The sequence below is a fragment of the Dermochelys coriacea genome, chromosome 14, assembly GCF_009764565.3.
Source record: "Dermochelys coriacea isolate rDerCor1 chromosome 14, rDerCor1.pri.v4, whole genome shotgun sequence".
Lineage (NCBI taxonomy): Eukaryota > Metazoa > Chordata > Testudines > Dermochelyidae > Dermochelys > Dermochelys coriacea.
This window is the reverse complement of record NC_050081.1, coordinates 27,847,572-27,873,045: the sequence shown is the minus strand read 5'-3', so window position 1 is coordinate 27,873,045 and position 25,474 is coordinate 27,847,572. Positions and strand designations below refer to the sequence as shown.

Here is a 25,474-nt window from a genome sequence, read left to right as displayed (position 1 = left end):
GGCCTGGGAGTGGAGGATGAATTTAGGGGACGGAGCTTCCCTTTGGGGTTCAAATCTGATACCTGCCTCCTCTAGACCCTCCTAATTAAAAGCTTCTGATACCTTCCTTGCTGTGCCTCTTCTACTGTTAATGGAGTAGCCTCAGCAGGGGGATCAAAGAGCTGAAGCCTGTGCAAACAAATGAGAAACTTATGAAGTGGCTCCCATTACATGAATGAGAAACTGCAGTAACATCTCTCCTCAGTCTCAGGTGCCCAGGTTGGAGGCAGCTCCCTGGGATCCAGGACTGTCCCAGCCAGAACAGGGTGCTGGGGAGTGTGAGAAATGGTCCCGGCCTCCCACAGGGCTGAACTCTGCCTCTAACATTCTGATTGTCTCTTTCTAGCAAATGTGACTCTGGATCCAGACACAGCTCATCCCCAACTTGTCTGTCTGAGGACTGGAAAACAGTGAGACGGGGAGACAAACTGCGGCAAGTGCCCAACAACCCTAAGAGATTTGATACTGAGCTCTGTGTGTTGGGCTGTGAGAGATTCACCTCATGGAGACATTGCTGGGAGGTGGAGGTGGGGGATAGGCTGCTGTGAGGGTGGCCAGAGAGTCTGTGAGGAGGAAGGGATGGATCAGCCATAACCCTGAGGGGGGGATCTGGGCTGTGCAGCGGTTAGAGAGTCAGTGCCAGGCTCTCATCTTCCCTGTGACCCCCCTGCCCCTGAGTTGGGTCCCCAGCAGGATCCGGGTTTGTCTGGACTGTGAGCAGGGGCAGGTGACATTTTTCAGTGCTAGTAATGAGGCCTCAATCTTCACTTTCCCGCTAGCCTCTGTCACTGGGGAGAGAATTCACCCCTGGCTCTGGGTGATGGGGCCAGGATCTTGGCTCAGCCTGTATCCCTGAGACACATGGGGTGGGGTGAATATCCCACTCCGGACCCTGAAATCATCCTCTCTAGCCTCAGGTGTCCTAATCTCCATGACTCGGGAGGACTCCTGTCTTTCTACTACTTTCGACCTTGCAGGCTCTATGACCCTGCAGGCTCTGTAGAGTCTCTGGATGGTCAAACCGTAGAGATTAGGGATTGATGGAGGCAAAGCAGCCAATCTCTTTGCCCCAAGGATTTTGCTGCCTGTTTTTATCACTGTTCTCTATGGTCCTGGTGACTCTCACTATCCAGGCTCAGAGAGTGTCACTGATAAATGCAAGTGATAAGAATGAAAAAATGGCTTCTGTGGCTACTTCCATCCCAGTATCTGACCCTGGAGGACTCCCATCTACCCAGCCCGTGGCTCCTCATCTCTATCACCCTGGAAGCTCCTCTCCACTCCCTCCCTGCTGCACCAGGGATGCGAAGGGGGTAGGAGTGTGTGAAGAACCCCTGAAGCTGCAGGAGCAGGAGGATTCTGAGGGGTAGATGTGGAGGCTGGGCAGGGGGGTAGAATTAACAGCCAGACTGGGGACAGGCAGATGTGGGGATTGCAGGGACACAGAATAAATTAATCAGGATTTCGAGGGTTGTGGAAAAGCTGGAAGCTCTGTAGCAGCTGGGAACATTTTGTACAAATCTATGCCAGATCTCTTTAGGGTCACCCAGAAGTGCTGGGCAAGGGCCAAAGTCCTGTGGCAAGGGCCAAAGTCATCTTCCCCTCTAACCGCAGGAGAATTGGCAACGTGGTAGTTGTCACACACGGGGGATGGGCAGGGGTGCAGAGAGACTAAAAACAATTGTATAATCTGAAAAAAAAATAATCATTTTCATTCAGTCAGTCTTATGATTTTTTAAGAAACGCCTGAGTTTGGCAGAGCTGAGAGAGGTGTATGTGCTAACTATTAAACTATGGGATATTCTGATGTGGACTCCTTCCATCTCTCCTTTTGTAACTGGTCCACTGTGGCTAAATAATGAAAGACTGATTGGAGCAGGGGGATTGGACCCCCAGTTTGTCACACCTCACAGGTGGGTTCACAAACCACTGGACACTGTCATAACAATAACATGGTTAAAATAAATAAAGGTGTGGAACTACATTTCCATGGGATTTCAGGAAATGGAGGCCAGTTCAGGCAATCAGAAAAGCAGATAAGACAAATTTGTCAGCTACTATGAGACTCCATGCACACTTGTAAATAGTATCAATTTGTTTTATGATGGGGTGTGTGGGGGGTTGTAAACTATTCCCTTGAATCTAGTCTCCTTTGGCAGCTCAGTCCATCATTTCAGCTACAGTACCTGGGCACAAAGCCTCCTGGGGCTTTAATACCACAGCCCTGGGGAGGGGGTGCTGAGATGGACCACCCATCTCAGCACCCCCTCCCCAGGGCTGTGGTGAACCACCCACACCCTATTTTGGAACTGCTGCTGATGGCTCACCCCATTTGTGGTAACTTTTATCCCCACTGCCTCTCCCTATTCAGAGGCTTTCCCTTCTACACCTATCTGGCAGTGGAGCTCCCCCTTTCTGAACCCCAGCTCCTGTCCCCAGTTTTGTCCATTTGCCCCTCTATTTCCCCTCCCAGAATCTGTTGTACCTTCCTCTTGACACATTTTGGCCCCTGTACAAATTCTGCCCATCCCACCCTCTGATTTTCCCCCTTCAGCCTCCTTTGATTTCAGGGAGCAGATCTGATGGTGAGTGAGGGCAGTGGCTTGCCGATGTTACTGAGCATGTGATCGCGGGACCCTGCTCAGGAGCAGTGTGGTAGCACATTCTAATGGGAGGCAGCTTCTGATAAAAAGGCAGCTCCACTTTCTCTTCCCCTCCGGTGAGTATGAGCAGCAGGGCTCCTCTGCTCCTCCCCCTCCCTGCAACACCTAGCCTGGGATTGGGAAGAGTCCCCCTCTGCAGCCAGCCCCAACCAGGCCTGGGATCAGGGGGAGTAAAGAACCTCAGGAGTTGCAGAGGTGAAGTTGGGGTGGGGTGGAATTGATGGCAGTGTTGGGGACTGGGAGTCTGGGGCCCTGCAGGCGTTGTGACTGGGAATAGAAATTGACAAAGTCTGGTATTTTATTTGGTGCAATCTTCTTTGTTTACAAGGAATGTATAAAGTCCTACATCCCTGAACATGGAAAGACACAAAAAGGGAATAGCGTCCTTACTCGCCACACCCAAAACACAGTCCTCAGCCAGCACCCCAAAAGCTCTCTCTTTAGGCTTTTTCCAGCTTGGAATGAAAGGTGACTATTAAACTCAACAGTTTAAATGGTGTTAACCCAATCTATAACACTGCCATGCAGGACACCACCTGGGGTTAGTTCTGTTACTGCTGTTGAAAGGATCCAGGTGAATTATGGGTAAAAAAAACCTGGGCCCATCCATCATCTTCAGCCAGTGGGTGTTATACAGATGGTATGGTGCCCCTTTCTCCCATCACAGGCTAAACTGTATTCCCAGTGTTGTCAACTCTCATGATTTGGTCATGAGTCTCATGATAATGATTGTTTTCCTTAAAGCCCAAGCTCCTGGAGTCAAGTGCATATGTGATGATTTCAGCCTTCATTCTTAAAGAAAAAGTCAGTTTCTAGTCCTTGTGGCTCTGGAGAAAACTTCAAAATGTGACCCCAGTGCACCCTAAGGACTCGAAAAGCAGAAGGCAAATAAAAAGAACCCCAAAGCTATTATTTTTACATAAACTTATGATTTTAAAGCCAATCTCATGATTTTTGGTGAGCCTGACTCATGATTTTTGAACATTTGGGGCTGGCAATACTATATTCCAGAACCAGGACTTTCTTCCTCCTCCTCCTCATGGGCAAATCCTCCCCCTCTATCCCCCAAAGAAAAATCCACAAAAGCTTTTCCTCATTCCCCATCAGCAAATCCAGCTACCTCAGTGAGATAGGGAAGTCCTATCCCCCTTTTGGCAGCCATGCCCAAGGCCCACATAGGGTGGCTGGGGCCGTGCAGAGAATATAACCCCGATCTCCAGTGGGCCCCTAGCCACAGGACAATCCTTCCTCTGGCGTTACAGCTCTTGTGCAGTTCTAGCTCTTGTGCCTCAGTTTATGTAGCTCTGTTGGGGGAGATTCCCCCACATTCCCTAGTCTGATAACTCACTGGGGAAATGCACCCTTTCTATGAGGAGCTGGACCAGGTGCTTGGCACTGCCCCTAAGCAAGGAGCCCCCTTTCTTGCTTGATGGGCTTTTGGCTATGGATGGTGCTGGTGCTTGACCAAACAAAGAGGAGCCAGAGCAAATGCTACATGCTTTGTGGCACAGCCAGGATAACCTGAAGCCTGAGTCCCAGGACTTCTTCAGGGAGCAGATGGGAGAATGGACAAGGAAGGACAAAGAAGAGGAACAGGTATTGCAGCAGCTGGGTAAGATGCAAGCTGCCATATTTGTATTTGTTATGGGGGATATTACAACTGTTTATGACCAATTTCATTACTGCCAAAGGGATGTTATGTGCTAGTGGTCAGCTTTGTTAACAAAGTTTCAACTGAGGACAGAAGAAACCTCCCTGCTCTTGCCCCCTCCTCTCTGGCCACATGGATTCTAAGTGTGTCTGTGTGTATGTGTGCGTGTGGGGAAAATAAATGCAAACTAGTGCTGTATTGTGGCACATTCTGCTGCATGCATGCAAAGCAGTACAAGCAAGCAATGCCAGTAAACATAGTAAACGTATATACATTAAATTTATATAATGCTAGATTTAATCCTGACTCAGTGCAAGGAGGTAGAGTAGATTACCTCTTGAAGTGTCTTTCAGCACTACGCTTCTTGATCTAACACTGATACTAGCATTACAAAAAAATTTATGGAGGCAGCTTAAATATTTAGTCCCATGCAAAGCCCTTGGCAGTATTAAGTCCAGAGAACCTGCAATGTCTCTCACTATTACAGGTCTGGTGTCCAGCTGCCACAGGTATAAGGCAGATGGGGTTGCACCGCTCATCTGTGGTGGTTCTATTCTGCTGCATCCAAGTTCAGCAGCCTGTTTGATTATTCTGAGGGGTCAGGTTTCTAGATAGAGCAAACTTCCCACATGCCCCCCAACTCTTGTGGCTCACTGTTCCCACCCAGTGATTAATCTGCCCATCAGTCACGAGGCGATGAAACACCTCCTTGGCATAGATGGATGGTTTTCTATCAGAGGCCTGGAATAGGTTCTCTCTCTTCCAATCCAAAATTTCCAGCAAGTTGAAATCATCCAGTGTTAGCACAGCCTGAAATAATGTTAAGACCATCACTGCTAAAAGGTCCTGGAGCTGAAGGTCAGGATAAGCTGTTCACACAGCTTCAGAAATGCAGCCTTCCTCATGCAGAAGTTCTGGACCCACTGCTGGTCATCCCAGGTCTGCATGATAATGTAGGTCCCATTGTTCTGCGCTTGTTCTCCTGCTCTTGAACTCCTGATCAGCAAAGGAGGAATCCACAGCTATTAAAACCGGCATTAGCTATCTCCACAGCTCTAGGTCTGCATGCAGCCTGTGTGATCTCATCAGGAAGTCATGCCACCACATTTCCAGAGTGACAAACTGCTTCTGAAATGTCCTTCATCTTGTCTCATGTCCTACATCAGCCATCTGGTTGTGAAATGAGAGTTGCGTTATTAATGCCAACAGCTGGGGGAGCTGCTCATGCCTTGCCACCAGCTTGAACAGAGCTACAGGCACATGTGTAGAGTGTGCCAGGCCAGAAATGGTTACTATAGTGAGTTGATGAGTTAAGATCACCAGGAAGGACAGACAAGTTCTACCACAATACAGTGAGAAAGAATTCATACAGCAGCATGGTGCTAAGAACCATTGGATATCCTTCTGGAAGACCTAGTGCCTCACACAGGTGAGTACAGCACCATTGTGGTCATAGCAACATGGGCATGACTTGGGTTGGGTGTTGCAGTGGGGACACTCACACCTGGGCCACAGTAACCCAATTGTTCAGACCTAGGTGCTGATCACCAGGGCTAACTCTGCAGTGAAGACATGCATCTAGTGACTACACATTTAATATACTTTTATATTATAAAAAGTTCCATTACCTATGCATCTATTAACACATCACAATGTTTTCCCACTGACACACTGCAGTTATGTTGCAAAATACCTGGTAATAAAGGCCTAATCCTTCAACCATTGAGGTCAATAGAAGATCTCCCATTTAGTTCAGAGGGAGCAAAGCTAAATGCAAAGGTCCTGATCTTACAAAGACAGATGCATGTACTTAACATTGTGTACCTTGTGGGGTCCCTCAGGGATCTGTCCTGGGTCTGGTACTAGTCAGTATTTTCATTAATGAGTTAGAGAATGGAGTGGAGAGTATAATATTAGGAGTAGATATTAGAAAAACTTTCTAACTATAAGGGTAATAAAGGTCTGGAATAGGCTTCCAACAGAGGTTATAGCATCTCCGTCACTGGAGATTTTTAAAAACAGGCTGGACAAACACCTGTGAGGGATGGACTAGGTTTACTTGGTCCTGACTCAGTGAATGAGGCTGAACTTGATGGCTTCTCAGAGTCCCTTCTAATTCTATATTTTTATGCTTCTATGTATATGAGTAGTTCCATTGAGTTCAATAGGTTCTACTCAGACACAAAAAATAAAAAATGAAAGCTAGAAAAATAATAAATAATAATAATAATAAATTTACTTTGAAAAAAATGGCTTCTCAGAAAAAATGGTTTGTGGTTCTTTTGTTTGTTTTGGGGCAAAAAATTGTTAGTATTATACACATTTTTCTTTTTCTTTTCTTTTTTGTATGAAATATTTCGAGGTTTTATTTTTAAAAATAATCAAATACATTACTTAAAACATCTTTTTCATTTCTTTCATTTTAATAAACAAACTGTTGATCAGAATTTAAAAAAATCATATTATCCCCAGTCAAATAAATATGTCCTTTTCAAGTATTTTAAATGATCACCTTTGTGACATTATAAATATTTTGCAAAGCTAGTTTTCCATGTTAAGAAAGTGCATGAATCTTTGCAAGGTCAGAGCCTTAATCACTATTTTAAAAGATTTACAAATATGAAGAAAAGTTAAATTACAAATATGTAGACTTAGATGAAATTACTTGTGTATTTGCAATTTCTCAGGTTAGCAGAAACAAATCTACTGAGAGAGACTCATGTCTTATCGCAAAGGTGAAAAGGTTTCATTTCCACCTTCTTTTATATAATACATGTCTTTATTACATTAGGCTGTCAACATTAAGGTAAATTCTGGGTGATTATTTCTGTTCAAATCATTGTTTTATTTATATGACATTTATATCTAATGTGTCATTTCTCAGTATTGTCTGCTCTAATGTTAAGACTGAGAACCCATTTATATTTAAACCTCTTTCTTTTAACTGTTTGTATTGCATTTTTCAAATTATATTTTGGTGTGAAAATGTTCAGTCTTAGCCTTACCCCACATGAAAAAAAAAATAAACAAATGTGCACACACACACAAAAACAAACAAACAAACCAAACCCCCTCACTCTAATCCAGATATAGTTGTGCACAAAGTTGTAGTTGTGGAAGAAGAGGAAAGGAGACTCACCAAATGCTTCGAAAAGATTCCCTTTAAAAAATACAGAAATAAATATTAGTGGTTATTCAGAGCTTCCTTCTGCATTGGTACACAGTTAAAGGACTGAAATTCATTGAATTGTGGAGGGCTGTGCCTGAGTTATATGTAAGTTGGGCAGACACATTTGACAATCAATATTTTTTTTGGCTCTGATGACCAAAAACAAGCTTGTTTTAAAGATTGAAAATAGCTCTGAGTTTCTTTCCTGTCTGAAAAAAACAAGCATTTATTTACTGACTTTCTACTCGTCCACATAATGTCAAAGTGCACTGTACCTTAGGTACAGCTTTCTTCTTCTTTTATAAGTTACAGGTCTTTTTTATTAAGACGTGAGTATTAAAATAAAGCCTGAAAGAGTATTTCTGTTCAACTGTCAAATTAGATTTTCAAATTAGCTTTTGTGTGAAATGTGTCCAGTTTAGTCTTTCACCACATTGTTTAAAGTTTTATTAAAAAACATGCCCCCCTCACAAAAGAAGGATAATAATAATAATTTTAAAAAACCTAGCAATCAAACATACAAAAACAGGTTTAATACTGTAACAAAATTGTAGAAATTAAATTTAAAAACAAACAAATCCATAACAATTAAACCACCTCCCACATGAGGAACCAATCTGGGTATAAAAAATGTCTTGTCAGAGGAAGGATAATGACACTTACCAATTTCTATATCTAGTTTGTCTAAAAATTAAAGAGAAATAAATATATATTTTGTTAGGAGTTCCCTTTTCTTATATTTTATTTCTCTTTATCATCAGTTCAACAGTGAAAGATGAGAGATTATTTCTATTCAATGTCCTCTTAATGAGACCACGCTAGAGGATCTGGTGGACAATTCTGGTCTTAAACTCATGACTCTATGAGTCTATCGCTTATGATTTTTTTCAATTTAGCTTTTGTTGTGAAATTCATCCAGTTTAGTCTTTCACCACATTTTATAAAGTTACATTAACACCCCCACCCTCAAAGAATAATAATAATAATAAAAGGCAAGCAAACAAAAACAGTTTTAAAAATGACCAAAAAAAGTTGAATTTAAAAGCAACCCACTCCATAGCAAATGAACAAACTCCCTGTGATGAGTTATACCAGTTTAAATCCATGTCCTTTGGACTTCATGGGGCTGCTGCCAATTTTCAGCCACTGATGGACAGAGTGATATGGCTGCATAGGTCCTACGCAGGCTGCTGTGGTATTATGGGCTCTCAAAGTGTTGGCTGGCCACCCAAGAAGTCACTTACCTAGGGTATCCGGGGGGGGGGGGGTGTGACCATTGGTGGAAAAAGTCCAAGATCTAGAGGACTGCTCTGTCCCTTTCACAAAGAAGCAAATCTGGTGATTTTGGGTATTAGCAGGATACTATCAATGGTTCATCCCAAACTTTGCTACCATGGCTACAACTTTGACAGACCTGGTAAAGGACACTGCACCCAAAAGTGTCTATTGGACCAAAAGGTGTGACAAAGCATTTAGGGCACTACAAGACATTTTGACCCAGGTGCCAGTACTATACCACTCAGACTTTTCAAAGCTCTTTATTCTCCAAACAGATGTGTCAGATGTGAGACATGGAGCAGTGCTGTCTGAAGAATTTGGAGGAGAACACCCTCTCCTGTAGCTCAATAAGAAGTTGTTCCTACATGAAGTAGCCTAATCGGTCATCGAGAAGGAGGCCCTGGGGGTGAAATGAGCTATTGATGCCCTACTCTATTATTTGTGGGGGCAGCCCTTCCACCTAGTAACTGACCATAGAATCATAGGATTGGAAGGGATCTTGAGAGGTCATCTAGACCAGTCTCCTGAACTCATGACAGGACTAGGTATTATCTGGACCATCCCTGACAGGTGTTTGTCTAACCTGCTCTTAAAAATCTCCAAATCTCCCTTGGAGATTCCACAAGCTCCCTCAGCAATTTATTCCAGTGCTTAACCACCCTGACCTAATGTCCAACCTAAACCGACCTTGCTGCAATTTAAGCCCATTGCTTCTTGTCCTATATTCAGAAGTTAATGAGAACAATTTTTCTCCCTCCTCCTTGTAACAACCTTTTATGGACTTGAAAACTGTTATCATGTCCCCTCTCAGTCTTCTCTTCTCCAGACAAAACAAACTCAGTTTTTTCAATCTTCCCTCATAGGTCATGTTTTATAGACCTTTAATAATTTTTGTTGCTCTTTTCTGGACTTTCTCCAATTTGTCCACATCTTTCCTGAAATGTGGCACCCAGAACTATACAGAGTACTCCAGTTGAGGCCGTATCAGCACAGAGTAGAGCGGAAGAATTACTTCTCATGTCTTGCTTATGTAAGGTGTAACACTCCTGCTAATACATCCCAGAATGATGCTTGCTTTGTTTTGCAATAGTGTTACACTGTTGACTAATATTTAGCTTGTGGTACACTATGACCCCCAGATCCCTTTCCGCAGTACTCCTTCCTAGGCAGTCATTTCCTATGCACCACTCCACTGGCTGAACTCAATGACAGACCGTAATCCAGGCATTATGCACTGGTGTCTCTCAATGAAGCCATGTAGCCTTCAGGTCGTACATCATTAAGGCACAGAAAATAAAGATGTGGACTTGTTTTCATGGGATCATGGGGATATAAACCAGTCCCAGGACACCACAGCCCAGGATCTGAGAGAGAGAGCGTCTGATGGGATAGACAAACCCCAAACTGGGCCTAAAGGGTTGAAAGGACAGTACTGGGCCCAGGTAGCACCGCCCCTCCAACCCTGCAAAGCATGCTCCAGTTGGAGAAAGGGCTGAAGGGGGAGCAACCCAACTCAGAAGGGAGAGGCGAGGGAGGAGGACTGACATACCCTGAAGGCTCCTGACAAGGATGCCAGAGCAGCCTCCCCGAGAGACTGACTGTATGCTTAGCCTGGTTGGGGCTAATGGTTTGATTGCCTTTTCTTTTCCTTTTCATCTGATCTTGGACTAGAATCTGGGTGAGAACAGCAGAGAGTAGGAAATAATCCAGGAGGCTTACTTGGAGGACACCTCGGGGGGCCAGACACTGTTGACTGTCCTAGGGCAATTGGTTAGAGCCTGGGGAAGTGGGCAGACCCAGGCTCCCCTATCACTGCCCACCTGGTCCTCTGATTAAAAGAGGGCCTAGGCTGCAAGACCTTCTCACTGGGAAGCGGCACTAAACGTGTGAACCAGGCGGCCCCCTAACCCACCAATGACTGGATCACACTCCCATAGGAATCCAATTCTGTAGAGAAATTTATTTTCAGAGGAAGGATAATAACACTTACTAATTTCTAGATCTTGTTTCCCTAAAAAAAAATAAATAGAAATACATGTAAGTTTATAAGCTTTCCTTCTCTTTATCATCGATACAAAGTTAAGGTTGGATGATTATTTCTATTCAACTTCCTTTTTTCTATTGCTTCCCCGCAACCTCCAAATAACATTTTGCTGTGAAGTTTAACTAATTTAGATTTACCGCAAATTTTATAAAACTAGATTAACACACCCTGTCATAGGGAACACCCCCATCCCAATCAGGAATAGACAAAAACTCTTCTGGGCTCCAGTGGTATTAAATAGGCATCCTTGCAGGGCCTGCTCCATTTGGAGGAAATGAGCTTAAAAGGGAGAGTTTGTGACAGTAAGGAGGGGGCGACCAGGAATAAGTCTGCTGGAACTCAGAGATTGCTGATTCTTGCAAGAGTGCCACTGGGGGAAAACAACTTGTGAACCTCTGCTACTCACAAGGGCCCTTCAGATCAGGAAGACTGCAGCAGGAAGTAGTTGAAGATAAACTCTATTCTGGGATCTAGCTGTTCTTAAACTTCTGTCATGGAGTCACTTGATTGGTACTACACCCCCAGCTTTGCAACAGTCTCTAGACTCTTCCTCTTCCCTAGGCATCTCTCCCTTCCTCCTGGGTAAGCCACACGGCTTCACCGCCTCCTTAGACTGGACCTTTGGGCCTTCAGCATTCCTGCCTCACACTGTGAGTGCTGTTCAGCAAGTCCAACTGAGAGACTCTTGGTAGAGACTCGCACATTCTTCAGGGATAAGCGCACCTCACCAAGCATTTGCAGTGGCACTCACAGAGTGTTATCAAAACCGTCGAGTGTATTAGTCAACTGAACACAGCATGGGAAGTCCTTAGGTTATCATAGAGAATTGAAGGTTTAAAGCATAGACCATTCTGGTCAGCCAAGAGCCCAGATTCTGTAGTGAACCCCATTGTTCAAGCTCTGTCTGTCTCTCAATCTGACCTCCTTGGTCAGACTACAGGTGAGAGCCCCAATTCCTTCCAGCAGCCAACTCTTATCCCCCACCTCACATCTCTCCAGTCCTTTGTTCTTGAGCTGGGGAAAGTTGCTCAGCTTCCCCGCTGAGAGGTGGGGAAATTCATCTCCCTCTGGGTTGTTGGTTGCTAGGTGTCAATATCCTAGTGACTGGATTTGCCATTGTTTTCTCAGATGCTCCTGTGATGCGGTGTACCAACCCTGGGCCAACAAAGATGGACCAATCACTGTGGGCCCAGGAGGCACATGCTCCAGGTGGAAAAGCCAAATAAAAGGAATCAGGCCAGCTCAGTCAGGGCTAGTGAGAAGGAGGAGGAAGGACATGTACTGCAGGCTCCTCTAGAGGTGCCAGTGATGCTCCAGGCAGCAGAGTCCAGCAAGCTGGACTACGCTGCGGATAACTCACTGACTGCAGAGACTGATGGGGACGCCAGGCCACCACCAGCCAAGGAGATGCCTGGGATGCAATTTGTGGTAGGAAGTGACCCGGGGATATAGTAGAAGCTGATGCCTAAACCCTTAATGGGGAAGTACCCAGCTTCATAGAGTGGAGCAGGATGGGCTGGGTTCCCCTACCACACATCCTGGATACTAGGCATGGCTGCTGTTTGTTCTCGGGACCAGCCCAGAGACTCAGGGACCATAGACTGTTTGTTTGTCCTTCCCCGCCCAGGGACTACAGACTAATTGTTGTTCTGCCCTGCCCAAGGGTCTGATTCCCCAATTGCTACTGCTTGCCCCAGCCAGGAGGCTTAAGGGCTACAGACTGATTGTTGTTCTACCCCACCCAGAGGGCCAGGACCCCATTTACGGCTGTCGATCCCAACCCAGAGGCTCCGGGGCCATGGATGGTTTGTTTACACGGCCCCGGTAGGGAACCGGAGCTGACCTTGCTACAATTATCTGCTTAACAGGGAATCCCAACTATTGGGTGACGAGGTATACCAACCCTGCACTGGGCCAATGGGGGCGTGCCGGCACAACACACAAGGCGCCCATCACAGCTCCATCAATATGAGCAATAAGGTGCAGACTGCTAGGCAGCACCCATACTTATGTCTCTTAGCCTGCCCTGAGAGCAAACAGTCCTTTCCCCACTACTGGGTAACAATGCCACATACAGGGGAAACTGAGGCACACATAGGCTTCATAAAAATATTGACGAAAATCCCACTTCATCACACCTTCATTAACAAGCCAGACCTCTATATATTCTTCTGAAAGATTCTGCGACTGAGGGCTGGTCTGCACTGAAAACTTATACCCCTGAGACATATAGCTATGCTGACCTAACACCATAACTGGAAGGATTTTTGAGGGAAAGGGTCTCTTGAAACATCCAAATGGGCCCTACAATGGTCCAGCCTATTACACATACAGCAACCCCTACCTGCTGACAAACATACAGAAATAAAAATAAATCAGAGAAACCTACAACCCCATATTCAATTGTGTGACTGTGGGCAAAACTTGTATTTGTGGAAAAAGGGAAATTGAAACTTATCAATTTCTTCAGTAAGTTTCCCTTAAAAATACAGAAATAAATATAAATTATTATTATCTTCTTGCTTCATGAAACAATGTTAAAAGACTACATCGCATAGGTACACAATTCATTAGGAACATGGAGGGATATGTCTGATTTATTTGGAAATTGGGCAGATATTCTTTATGGATGAAATGAACCTGGGGCATGGACAGCTATGTCTGAGTCATGTGACTATTAGTATGATTTTTTTTCTGAACTGGGGAAGAAATGTGTTTATTTACTGATTTACCACAGGAGCATTTCTATAGGGCCTACCACTATAATGTCAAGGTGCACAGCACTTTATTAGCAAAAAAGAGTTTTGAAGTACAAATATGAGAGGCTAGGCTTTGCAGAACCTTGTCTCAACTGGGACCAGAGATAGACAGTGATAGTCCTCTGAGAACTGTCAGGAAGGAAAGATGGAGGACTGAGCAGAACACAGATGTAACTGCTATGATGCGATTTCCTGGTTCAGTTCTATTGCCTGAGACTCTCCTCCCTTTTATTTTCTCTCCACACACATACACCTTTGCCCCCACCCTCTATCAATAAATTTACATGCATTCTTCTTCTTTATATAGGACAAGGTCAGCAGATCACACGTTCTTTTAATATTAAATCTCTAAATTGCCCTTATTTACTTATTAGTGTAAAACCTTTATTTACAGTATATTTCTCCCTCTGATATTTATCTTTGATTTTGAACAGATAAACAGTGAGGCCAATAAAACCACCAGGATCACACTCAGAGCTACTTTCCAGGGATTCATCCTCGGGAAAAAGGAATCTGAAAAACAAAACACCCAGAACTTGTCGTAAATGGAAGCATTAACAACAGTCAGATGTTTTTATGTCAAACAAATTCATAAACAGTGATTTGTGCAAGACAAGAATGAAAGAATGGCCATGTCTACACTATACAAAAGACTGGTTTTAAAAATGGCTCCAATCAACGCAGCTTTAACACTGATTTATCCTTGAAAATACAGGCCTGAATTGATTCATTGCTATTCAGAGGGCCATAGACTCTGCTCATAAAACCTCATTGACTTCAATAGAGTTACACCAGCAAAGATTTTGGTCCTTAGTATTCAGCAACATTCAGAAATTGCCAGATTAATTAGAATATTTTTGAAAAATCCACTATTACCCCCAAATTTGTGGAATATCATAATCACAATTCCTCCAAATATTTGTGCAGCAAACTAATTAATTTTCATTTGCTGTTCTTGGGTTCACAGTGATTCAGTCATCTAACCAGTATGGAATTCTTAAATGTATCTAAGGTCTTTTCTGCACATGGTGTGTGCTCTGATTTAATGAAACTGGGGTAACTCTTTCATGTGGTTATTCTTAAATTGGTTCAGTAGTTGAACTCTAAAGATGATTGCACCAATGTATCTAGTGTTTTCACTACAGGGAGATGGATACTGCTGCAATTGATGCAGCAGGGAATGATTTAGCGGGTCTAGGGAAGACCCACTAAATTGACGGCAGAGCACTCCAGTCAACCCCAGTACTCCAGCTCTCAGAGAAGAGTAAGGGAAATTGACCGGAGAGCAGCAAAGACACCAGGGTAAATCTACCTAATCTATGTTGACTCCAGCTACATTATTCACGTAGCTGGAGTAGCGTAATTTAGGTCAACTTACCCCCATAGTGAAGACAAGCCCTAAATTGATGCATAAAATCTTAAATCCTAAATTATCTTAACAGTGCCCTAGCTCCATTTAGATTAAATCAGTAAGGAATTGACTTAAACTAAATCAGTATAGGGCACTCTGAAACTTACATACGAGTGTTTAGAAAAACAGTTTGCATCAACTAATTAAATAGCTAATCAGTGCAACTTTTGTGTGCAGACAAGGTCAAAGTGAGTCCCTTTGTGAATCTGGACCAAAATGACTTAAGAAGCTCAAGTCTAAAGGACTGTCAAAAGAAACAACAATAGGAAATAGGTGTAATTTATTCATAGAATCATTAATTCAATCATAGAATCATAAGACTGGAAGTGACCTTGAGAGGTCATCTAAGTCCAGTCTCCTGCACTCATGGCAGGACTAAGTATTATCTAGACCATCCCTGACAGGTGTTTGGCTAACCTGCTCTTAAAAATCTCCAATCTCCCTCGGTGAGTCCACAACCTCTCAGGACAATTTATTCCAGTGCTTAACCACCCTGATAGTTAGGAATTTTTTCCTAATGTTCAACCTAAACCTCCCTTGCTGCAATTTAATCCCATTCCTACTTGTCCTAGCTTCAGAGGTTAAGAAAAACAATTTTTCTCCCTCCTCCTGGTAACAACCTTTTATGTACTTGAAAACTATTATCATGTCCCCCCTCTGTCTTCTCTTTTACACACTAAACAAACCCAGTTTTTTCAATCTTCCCTCATAGGTCATGTTTTCTTGACCTTTAATAATTTTTGTTGCTCTTCTCTGGACTTTCTCCAATTTGTCCACATCTTTCCTGGAATGTGGCGCCCAAAACTGAACACAATACTACAGTTGAGACCAAATCAGTGCAGAGTATAGCAAAAGAATTACTTCTCGTGTCTTGCTTATGTAAGGTGTAACACTCCTGCTAATACATCCCAGAGTGAAGTTTGCTTTTTTTGTAACAGCGTTACACTGTTGACTCATATTTAGCTTGTGGTCCACTGTGACCCCCAGATCCCTTTCCACAGTACTCCTTCCTAGGCAGTCATTTCCCATTGTGTGCAACTGATTGTTCCTTCCTGAGTGGAGTACTTTGCATTTGCCCTTATTGAATTTCATCCTATTTCCTTCAGACCATTTCCCCAGTTTGTCCAGATCATATTTGTACAGAAGTCCTTTCCCTCCTAACTAAGGACCTCTCTGGGAGTCAATCAAGAATTTCTTTGGGCAACAAAGTGCCTTGGCCATCCTTAAAATATTTGTAATAACATATTGGGAAATTTTTCAGCATATTTTCCCAAGTATGAAAGTGTCTGTTCACTGAAATATAGATGCACTGTGTTACTCTAAAATAATTCTAAGAAGGGAGTCAGTGTTATTGTAATAGGGAAGAATAAAGCCTGTAGCCCACACAAAGCTAATACAGACACAAACCACTGACCTGCTACCTGCAGTTCCAATACAGTTTCTTCATAAAATGTATCATCTTGAACAAAACAGTGGTATTGTCCTTCATCAGAGCATCTGATATTGAGAATCCTCAAGGGAATATTTCCATCTGAGAGTCAAGCTTTCCAAAGTTTTCCAAAGCTCCGTCCTTCCCTGAAATTCTAGTATCTGCATTTCATACTGATCCTTTTGATCACAATACAGGTGCACCATGGAAGAAAACTCGGATCGGAACCATCTCACATCCAAGTTTACAGCACTTATCCGGGCGGACAGGTGACAGGTTAACACAATTTCCTGACCCAGGATGGCAGTGACAGAGTCACTAGGTCCAATCGATGTGAACTGGGCTGGAAAACGAACCAGGAAAAAAAGAAAATAAGGTGAGAGGAAAGTGGGAATTTGATATGAAGGGCACAACCAACAGGTTCTATTTTATACAAACATTCCAAATATTTCATCTAGATGCAGACACCTGGCATGGAAAATTTTAGCCTGAATACTTGAGAGCAGCGCTTATGTCCAGAGGGACTGGGCCTCTGTTATAAGAACACATAGCCTCAGTGTATGGCACAGGCACACAGCTCTGAGATGGGGCATGGAACTGATAACAGGCAAGCTTGGCACATGGCACAGGCATGTAGCCCTAGAAGAGAGGGGAGCTGATAATAGGTAGATTCAGTGCATGGCACTGGCATGCAGTGCTGACATGGGGTAGGAGCTGAAGACAGATGTGTTCTGTCCATAGCAGAGTCACATATCAGAGAAACAGAAGCAGAGAAATGGGAATGGACATACTCAGTGTACAGTTGAGACAAGCTTACTATGCAACAGCCTGCTTTTCTAAGTGCTCTCAAATTGACATGCTTTCTGATATTGCCCTGAAATTTTCTGGGTCTCAACAGGAATAAGGGTAAGGTTAGTGGGCCATATTTGGTATTCTTTCACCCAGGTGTTCCTGAGACATAGGTCTATTGCTATAGCCTATTGTTGGATTTTTATGGTTCAATACTTCATATGATCAAGAAACCAAATAACCAAACTTAGCCAAATGTATTGCCTAAAGACAAAACAGCCTCAAAAATACACCTCAAAGGTGTGCATGCTACAAGATAGGAATTTTTTTTTGGAAGGAGGATATGTACGTCTCCTTTTCGTAGTGTACTGTTTTGTCTTTAGGCAAACTTCTGTTAGTTGCCTGAAGAGGCTTTCTTCACGCAACTAACAGAAGTTACGAGATCACAGGCCCTGGTTCTCATGGGGGACTTCAATCACCCTGATATCTGCTGGGAGAGCAATACAGCAGGGCACAGACAATCCAGGTAGTTTTTGGAAAAAGTAGGGGACAATTTCCTGGTGCAAGTGCTTGAGGAACTGATTAGGGATAGAGCTCTTCTTGACCTGCTGCTCACCAACAGGGAAGAATTAGTAGGGGAAGCAAAAGTGGATGGAAACCTGGGAAGCAGTGACCATGAGATGGTCGAGTTCAGGATCCTGAAACAAGAAAGGAGAGCAGCAGAATATGGACCCTGGACTTCAGAAAAGCAGACTTTGACTCCCTCAGGGAACTGATGGGCAGGATCCCCTGGGAGAATAACATGATGGGGAGTCCAGGAGAGCTGGCTCTATTTTAAAGAATCCCTTATTGAGGTTGCGAAAACAAACCCCGATGTGTAGAAAGAACAGTAAATATGGCAGGCAACCAGCTTGGCTTAACAGTGAAATCCTTGCAGATCTTAAACACAAAAAAGAAGCTTACAAGAAGTGAAAGATTCGACAAATGACCAGGGAGGAGTATAAAAATATTGTTCGGGCATGCAGGAGTGAAATCAGGAAGGCCAAATCACACTTGGAGTTGCAGCTAGCAAGGGATCTTAAGAGTAACAAGAAGGAGTTCTTCAGGTATGTTAGCAACAAGAAGAAGGCCAAGGAAAGTGTGGGCCCCTTACTGAATGGGGGAGGAAACCTAGTGACAGAGGATGTGGAAAAAGATAATGTATTCAATGCTTTTTTTGCCTCTGTCTTCACGAACAAGGTCAGCTCCCAGACTACTGCACTGGGCAGCACAATATGGGAAGGAGGTGACCATCCCTCTGTGGAGAAAGAAGTGGTTCAGGACTATTTAGAAAAGTTGGATGAGCACAAGTCCATGGGGCCGGATGCACTGCCTCTGAGGGTGCTAAAGGATTGGCAGATGTGATTGCAGAGCCATTCGTTATCTTTGAAAACTCATGGCGATCGGGGGGAGGTCCCGGATGACTGGAAAAAGGCTAATGTAGTGCCCATCTTTGATATGGTCTCCCACAGCATTCTTGACAGCAAGTTAAAGAAGTATGGTCTGGATGAATGGACTATAACGTGGATAGAAAGCTGGCTAGATCGTCAGGCTCAATGGGTAGTGATCAATGGCTCCATGTCTAGCTGGCAGCCAGTATCAAGCGTAGTGCCCCAAGCATCAGTCCTGGGGCCGGTTTTGTTCAATATCTTCATTAATGATCTGGATGATGGCGTGGATTGCACCCTAAGCAAGTTTACAGATGACAATAAACTGGGAGGAGTGGTAGATATGCTGGAGGATAGGGATAGGATAAAGAGGGACCTAGACAAATTAGAGGATTGTGCCAAAAGACATCTGATGAGGCTCAACAAGGACAAGTGCAGAGTCCTGCACTTAGGACAGAAGAATCCCATGCACTGCTACAAACTAGGGACCGAGTGGCTAGGCACCAGTTCTGCAGAAAAGGACGTAGGGGTTACAGTGGAGGAGAAGCTGGATATGAGTCAACAGTGTGCCCTAGTTGCCAAGAAGACTAACGGCATTTTGGGCTGTATAAGTAGGAGTATTGCCAGCAGATCAAGGGACGTGATCATTCCCCTCTATTTGGCATTGGTGAGGCCTCATCTGGAGTACTGTGTCCACTTTTGGACCCCCACATTACAAGAAGGATGTGGAAAAATTGGAAAGAGTCCAGCGGAGGGCAACAAAAATGGTTAGGGAGCAGGAGCACATGACTTATGAGGAGAGGCTGAGGGAACTGGGATTATTTAGTGTGCAGAAGAGAAGAATGAGGGTGGGATTTGATAGCTGCTTTCAACTACCTGAAAGGGGGTTCCAAAGAGAATGGATCTAGACTATTCTCAGTGGTACCAGATGACAGAACATGGAGTAATGGTCTCAAGTTGCAGTGGGGGAGGTTTAGGTTGGATATTAGGAAAGACTTTTTCACTAGGAGGGTGGTGAAGCATTGGAATTGGTTACCTAAGGAGGTGGTAGAATCTCCTTCCTTAGAGGTTTTTAAGGTCAGACTTGACAAGGCTCTGGCTGGGATGATTTATTTGGGGATTCCAAATAAATATCCCTTCCAACCCTGATATTCCATGATTCTATGATATATATATGTAAAGTGTTGGGAAGTTTAAGGTAACTGAATGTAATATGCTCTTCCCACAATTCTGTTCACCAGTATCAAGTATCTCACAAAACTTTGCAAAGCTGTAGTTAGCGTTCACAAAAGAAAAAGGGAAGCCTATCAAAGCCTATCAAAGCCAAGATACATGAATGGTATATCCTAGCACTGGCTGGGATGTACCTCTACACCCACCTGGTTTGGAATGTGGTGTTCAAAACAGAGATAAGGAAGGTACAGAAGAACAAGTTAAGGAACTGGCGGCTGGATCTTAGGTAACATATAAAGTGCTTTTTCACTTGTAATTGTGTTCCTGGGAAATAGATCTATTGCTATACCCTATTGTTGGATTTTTGACTACCATGTACATAATATCTAATAATATGGTGTATACTACACCTGACATATATGTATTAGCTAACAGGCCCAATAAAAAGGTGATATGACATCAATATATTCTGGTTCTTCTTATGTTTTTGTGTACATGTGAATCTCAAACTATGGCTCTGATCTTTTTTGCATCTGAAACCCACTAAGTTAATTTTTTTTATTATTGTTATTATTAAACTCTTCAATAAGCATCCATCCAATGCTTTGGGCATCCTTGCCTCTATTTTAAACATACTTGCATGAAGAAACAGACCTGTACACTCTCCCAGGAGCAAATAAAATAACCCAGCAGCAACACAATGAGAGCAAACAATGAATGCTGAAGGTCAGCATTTCAGGGGTCTAAATAAATCCTCTAAGGAACAGCAGCCACAGGGCAGATTTCTACCTGATTCCATCTTGTGAGCATAAAAAGTAAGGAAGACAACAATAAAACCAGGCAGAGGGGAGCTGGCTCGGGAGCTGTGGCAGAATGAGAGAACCTTCATCTTCACTGTAACTTGATCTAGACAACAGGAAGAAGGAGAAAAAAAACTTATCATACTGAGCATAACACTGATTTACATTAAATCATTAAAGTCAAACATAAAGAGGACACAGTAAATAAAAAAGGAATAAATACATGGTTAAGTGAACTCTTTCATATTATGGAGTTAGAACAGCTATTCAATTAAAGTTGAGAATGTATATAGTTATGAGGCTGAAAATGTATCCTCATGGCTTAAAACAAGCCTAGGCAAAAATCTCCAAAAGCACAGGGGCACTTCATACCTTATCAGGTCATGTATGGGACAAACCCAGCCCAGCCTCACAGGAACAAAGAAAACTGGCCTGGGCAGCAACAAAGGATCCGTTGGACTCTTGAGTGAGTAACCCCTCCCCACTTCCTTTGGTCAGTTTGGGACTATGATGAGGTAATTCTCACCTGACCCTGAAGGGGACAAAGCCAAGAGGGAAGAAAGGACATGATAAAAGGGAGAGACATTTGCCATGCTCTTCCTCTCTCTTCCACCTCCATCTACAGACACCACCACCAAGCGACTGAAGTGCTGATCAAAGGGGGGAGCCTGGCTGAAGGGCAACCAGCCAGTCTGTGGTGAGAAGCATCTGAGTTTATAAAGGCACTGAAAGTGTTAAGATCAGCTTAGAATGCGTTTTGCTTTTATTTCAGTTGACCAAATCTGACTTGTTGTGCTTTGACTTATAATCACTTAAAATTTATCTTTGTAGTTAATAAATTTGTTTGTTTATTTTACCTGAAGCAGTGCGTTTGGTTTAAAGCGGGTCAGAGACTCCCCTTGGGATAACAAGCCTGGTACATGTAAATTTCTTTGTTAAATTGATGAATAGTAGTCATGACTGGACTACAAGTATTGAAGGGTATGTGCTGTTTAGGAAAGAGAGAAATAAAGGTAAAGGTGGTGGAGTAGCATTGTATATCAATGATGTATATCAATTGATATATCAATGATGAGGTAGAATGTAAAGAAATAAGAAGTGATGGAATGGATAAGACAGAGTCTGTCTGGGCAAAAATCACATTGAGGAAGAAAACTACTAGAGCCTCCCCTGTGATAGTGCTTGGGATGTGCTTTAGACTGTTGGGATCTAATTTGGATATGGATAGAGCCCTCTTTAATGTTTTTAATGAAGTAAATACTAATGGAAACTACATGATCATAGGAGACTTTAACTTCCCAGATATAGACTGGAGGACAAGTGCTAGTAATAATAATAGGGCTCAGATTTTCTTAGATGCGATAGCTGTTGAATTCCTTCATCAAGTAGTTGCTGAACCAACTAGAGGGGATGCCATTTTAGATTTGGTTTTGGTGAGTAGTGAGGACCTCATAAAAGAAATGGTTGTAGGGGACAACCTTGGTTCAAGTGATCATGAGCTAATTCAGTTCAAACTGAATGGAAGGATAAACAAAAATAAATCTGTGACTAGGGTTTTGATTTCAAAAGGGCTGACTTTCAAAAATTAAGGAAATTAGTTAGGGAAGTGGATTGGACTGAAGAACTTATGGATCTAAAGGCAGAGGAGGCCTGGGATTACTTCAAGTCAAAGCTGCAGAAGCTATCAGAAACCTGCATCCCAAGAAAGGGGAAAAAATTCATAGGCAAGAGTTGTAGACCAAGCTGGATGAGCAAGCATCTCAGAGAGGTGATTAAGGAAAAGCAGAAATAATACTGTGAGTGGAAGATGGGAGGGATCAGCAAGGAAAGCTACCTTATTGAGGTCAGAACATGTAGTGATACAGTGATAAAGGCTAAAAGTCAAGTAGAGTTGGACCTTGCAAAGGGAATTAAAACCAATAGTAAAAGGTTCTATAGACATATAAATAAGAAGAAAACAAAGAAAGAAGAAGTGAGACCGCTAAACACTGAGGATGGAGTGGAGATTAAGGATAATCTAGGCATGGCCCAATACCTAAAAAAAACCTTTGCCTCAGTCTTTAATGAGGATTTAGGAATAATGGTAGCATAACAAATGGGAATGAGGATATGGAGGTAGATATTACCATATCTGAGGTAGAAGCAAAAATCGAACAGATTAATGGGCCTACATAATCTTCATCCAAGAATATTAAAGGAATTGGCACATGAAATTGCAAGCCCATTAGCAAGAATTTTTAATGAATCCGTAAACTCAGGGGTTGTACCATATGACTGGAGAATTGCTAACATAGTTTCCTATTTTAAGAAAGGAAAAAAAAGTGATCTGGGTAACTACAGGCCTGTTAGTTTGACATCTGTAGTATGAAAGGTCTTGGAAAAAATTTTGAAGGAGAAAGCAGTTAAGGACATTGAGGTCAATGGTAAATTGGTCAAAATACAACATGGTTTTATAAAAGGTAGATCATGCCAAACCAACCTGATCTCCTTCTTTGAGAAAGAAACAGATTTTTAGACAAAGGAAACGCAATGGATCTAATTTACCTAGATTTCAGTAAGGCGTTTAATACAGGGGTGCCACATGGGGAATTATTAGTTAAATTGGAAAAGATGGGGATTAATATGAAAATGGAAAGGTGGATAAGGAATTGGTTAAAGGGGAGACTACAGCAGGTCATACTAAAAGGTGAACTGTAAGGCTGGAGGGAGGTTACCAGTGGAGTTCCTCAGGGATTGGTTTTGGGACCAATCTTATTTAGTCTTTTTATTACTGACCTCGACACAAAAAGTGTGAGTGTGCTAATAACGTTTGCAGATGAGACGAAGCTGGGAGGTATTGCCAATTCAGAGAAGGACCGGGATATCATACAGGAAGATCTGGATTGCCTAAACTGGAGTTGTCATAAATATAAAGGGAAGGGTAACCACCTTTCTGGTATACAGTGCTATAAAATCCCTCCTGGCCAGAGGCAAAACCCTTTCACCTGTAAAGGGTTAAGAAGCTATGGTAACCTCGCTGGCACCTGATCCAAAATGACCAATGAGGGGACAAGATACTTTCAAATCTGGAGGAGGGGAACAAAGCGTTCGTCTGTCTGTGTGATGCTTTTGCCGGGAACAGATCAGGAAGGCAGCCTCAGAACTTCTGTTAGGTTATTAAGTAATCTAGCTAGAAATGCGTTAGATTTCCTTTTGTTTAATGGCTGGTAAAATAAGCTGTGCTGGATGGAATGTATATTCCTGTTTTTGTGTCTTTTGTAACTTAAGTTTTGCCTAGAGGGATTCTCTATGTTTTGAATCTGTTTACCCTATAAGGTATTTACCATCCTGATTTTACAAAGGTGATTCTTTTACCTTTTCTTTAATTAAAATTCCTCTAAGAACCTGATTGATTTTTCATTGTTCTTAAGATCCAAGGGTTTGGGTCTGTTTTCACCTGTATAAATTGGTGAGGATTCTTATCAAGACTTCCCCAGAACAGGGGGTGTAGGACTTGGGGGGATGATTTGGGGGAAGACATTTCCAAGTGGGCTCTTTCCCTGTTCTTTGTTTAAAACGCTTGGTGATGGCAGCATACGGTTCAAGGACAAGGCAAAGTTTGTACCTTGGGAAAGTTTTTAACCTAAGTTGGTAAGAATAAGCTTAGGGGGTCTTTCATGTAGGTCCCCACATCTGTACCCTAGAGTTCAGAGTGGGGAAGGAACCTTGACAGGAGTAATAGGATGAAATTTGATAGTGAGAAGTGTAAGGTGATGCATTTAGGGATTAATAACAAGAATTTTATTTATAAGCTGGGGACGCATCAATTGGAAGTAATGGAGGAGGAGAAGGACTTTGGAATATTGGTTGATCACAGGATGACTATGAGCCACCAATGTGATATGGCTGTGAAAAAAGCTAATGAGGTCTTGGGATGCATCAGGCAAGGTATTTCCAGTAGAGATAAGGAGGTGTTAGTACCGTTATACAAGGCACTGGTGAGACCTCATCTGGAATACTGTGTGCAGTTCTGGTATCCCATGTTTAAGAAGGATGAATTCAAACTGGAACAGGTACAGAGAAGGGCTACTAGAATGATCCGAGGAACGGAAAACCTGTTTTATGAAAGGAGACTCAAGGAGATGGCTTGTTTAGCCTAACCAAAAGAAGTCTGAGGGGAGATATGATTGCTCTCTATAAATATTTCAGAGGGAAAAATACCAGGGAGCGAGAGGAATTATTTAAGCTCAGTACCAATGTGGACACAAGAACAAGTGTGGCTATCAGGAAGTTTAGACTTGAAATTAGAAGAAGGTTTCTAACTATCAGAGGAGTAAAGTTCTGGAATAGCCTTCCAAGGGAAGCAGTGGGGGCGAAAGACTTATCTGGCTTCAAGATTAAGCTCGATAAGTTTAGGAGGAGATGGTATGATGGGATAACATGATTTGGCAATTAATTGATCTTTAACTATTCATGGTAAATAGCCCAATGGTCTGTGATGGGATGTTAGATGGGATGGGATCTGAGTCACTACAGAGAATTCTTTCCTGGATATCGGCTGGTGAATCCTGTCCACACGCTCAGGGTTCAGCTGATTGCCATATTTGGGGTCAGGAAGGAATTTTCCTCCAGGGCAGATTGGAAGAAGCCCTGGGGGGTTTTTTGCCTTCCTCTGCAGCATGGAGCATGGGTCACTTTCTGGAGGATTCTCTACACCTGAAGTCTTTAAACCATGATTTGAGGACTTCAATAGCTCAGATAGGTGAGAGGTTTATTGCGCAGTGAGTGGGTTCAACCTAATGATCATAATGGTACCTTCTGACCTTAATGTCTATGAGTCTAACTCATATGGGCTTGCAGCGT

The 25,474-nt window shown here is 43.0% G+C and overlaps 1 protein-coding gene and 1 pseudogene across 2 annotated transcripts in view; one reads left to right on the top strand and one right to left on the bottom strand.

Moving 5' to 3' along the window:
• Nucleotides 1–25,474, top strand: part of LOC119843012 (zinc finger protein RFP-like) — a 163,868-nt gene that overhangs the window by 6,086 nt on the left and 132,308 nt on the right. The gene's annotated exons all lie outside the window — the stretch shown is intronic.
• On the bottom strand, nt 13,908–20,913 carry LOC122456617 (annotated as a pseudogene).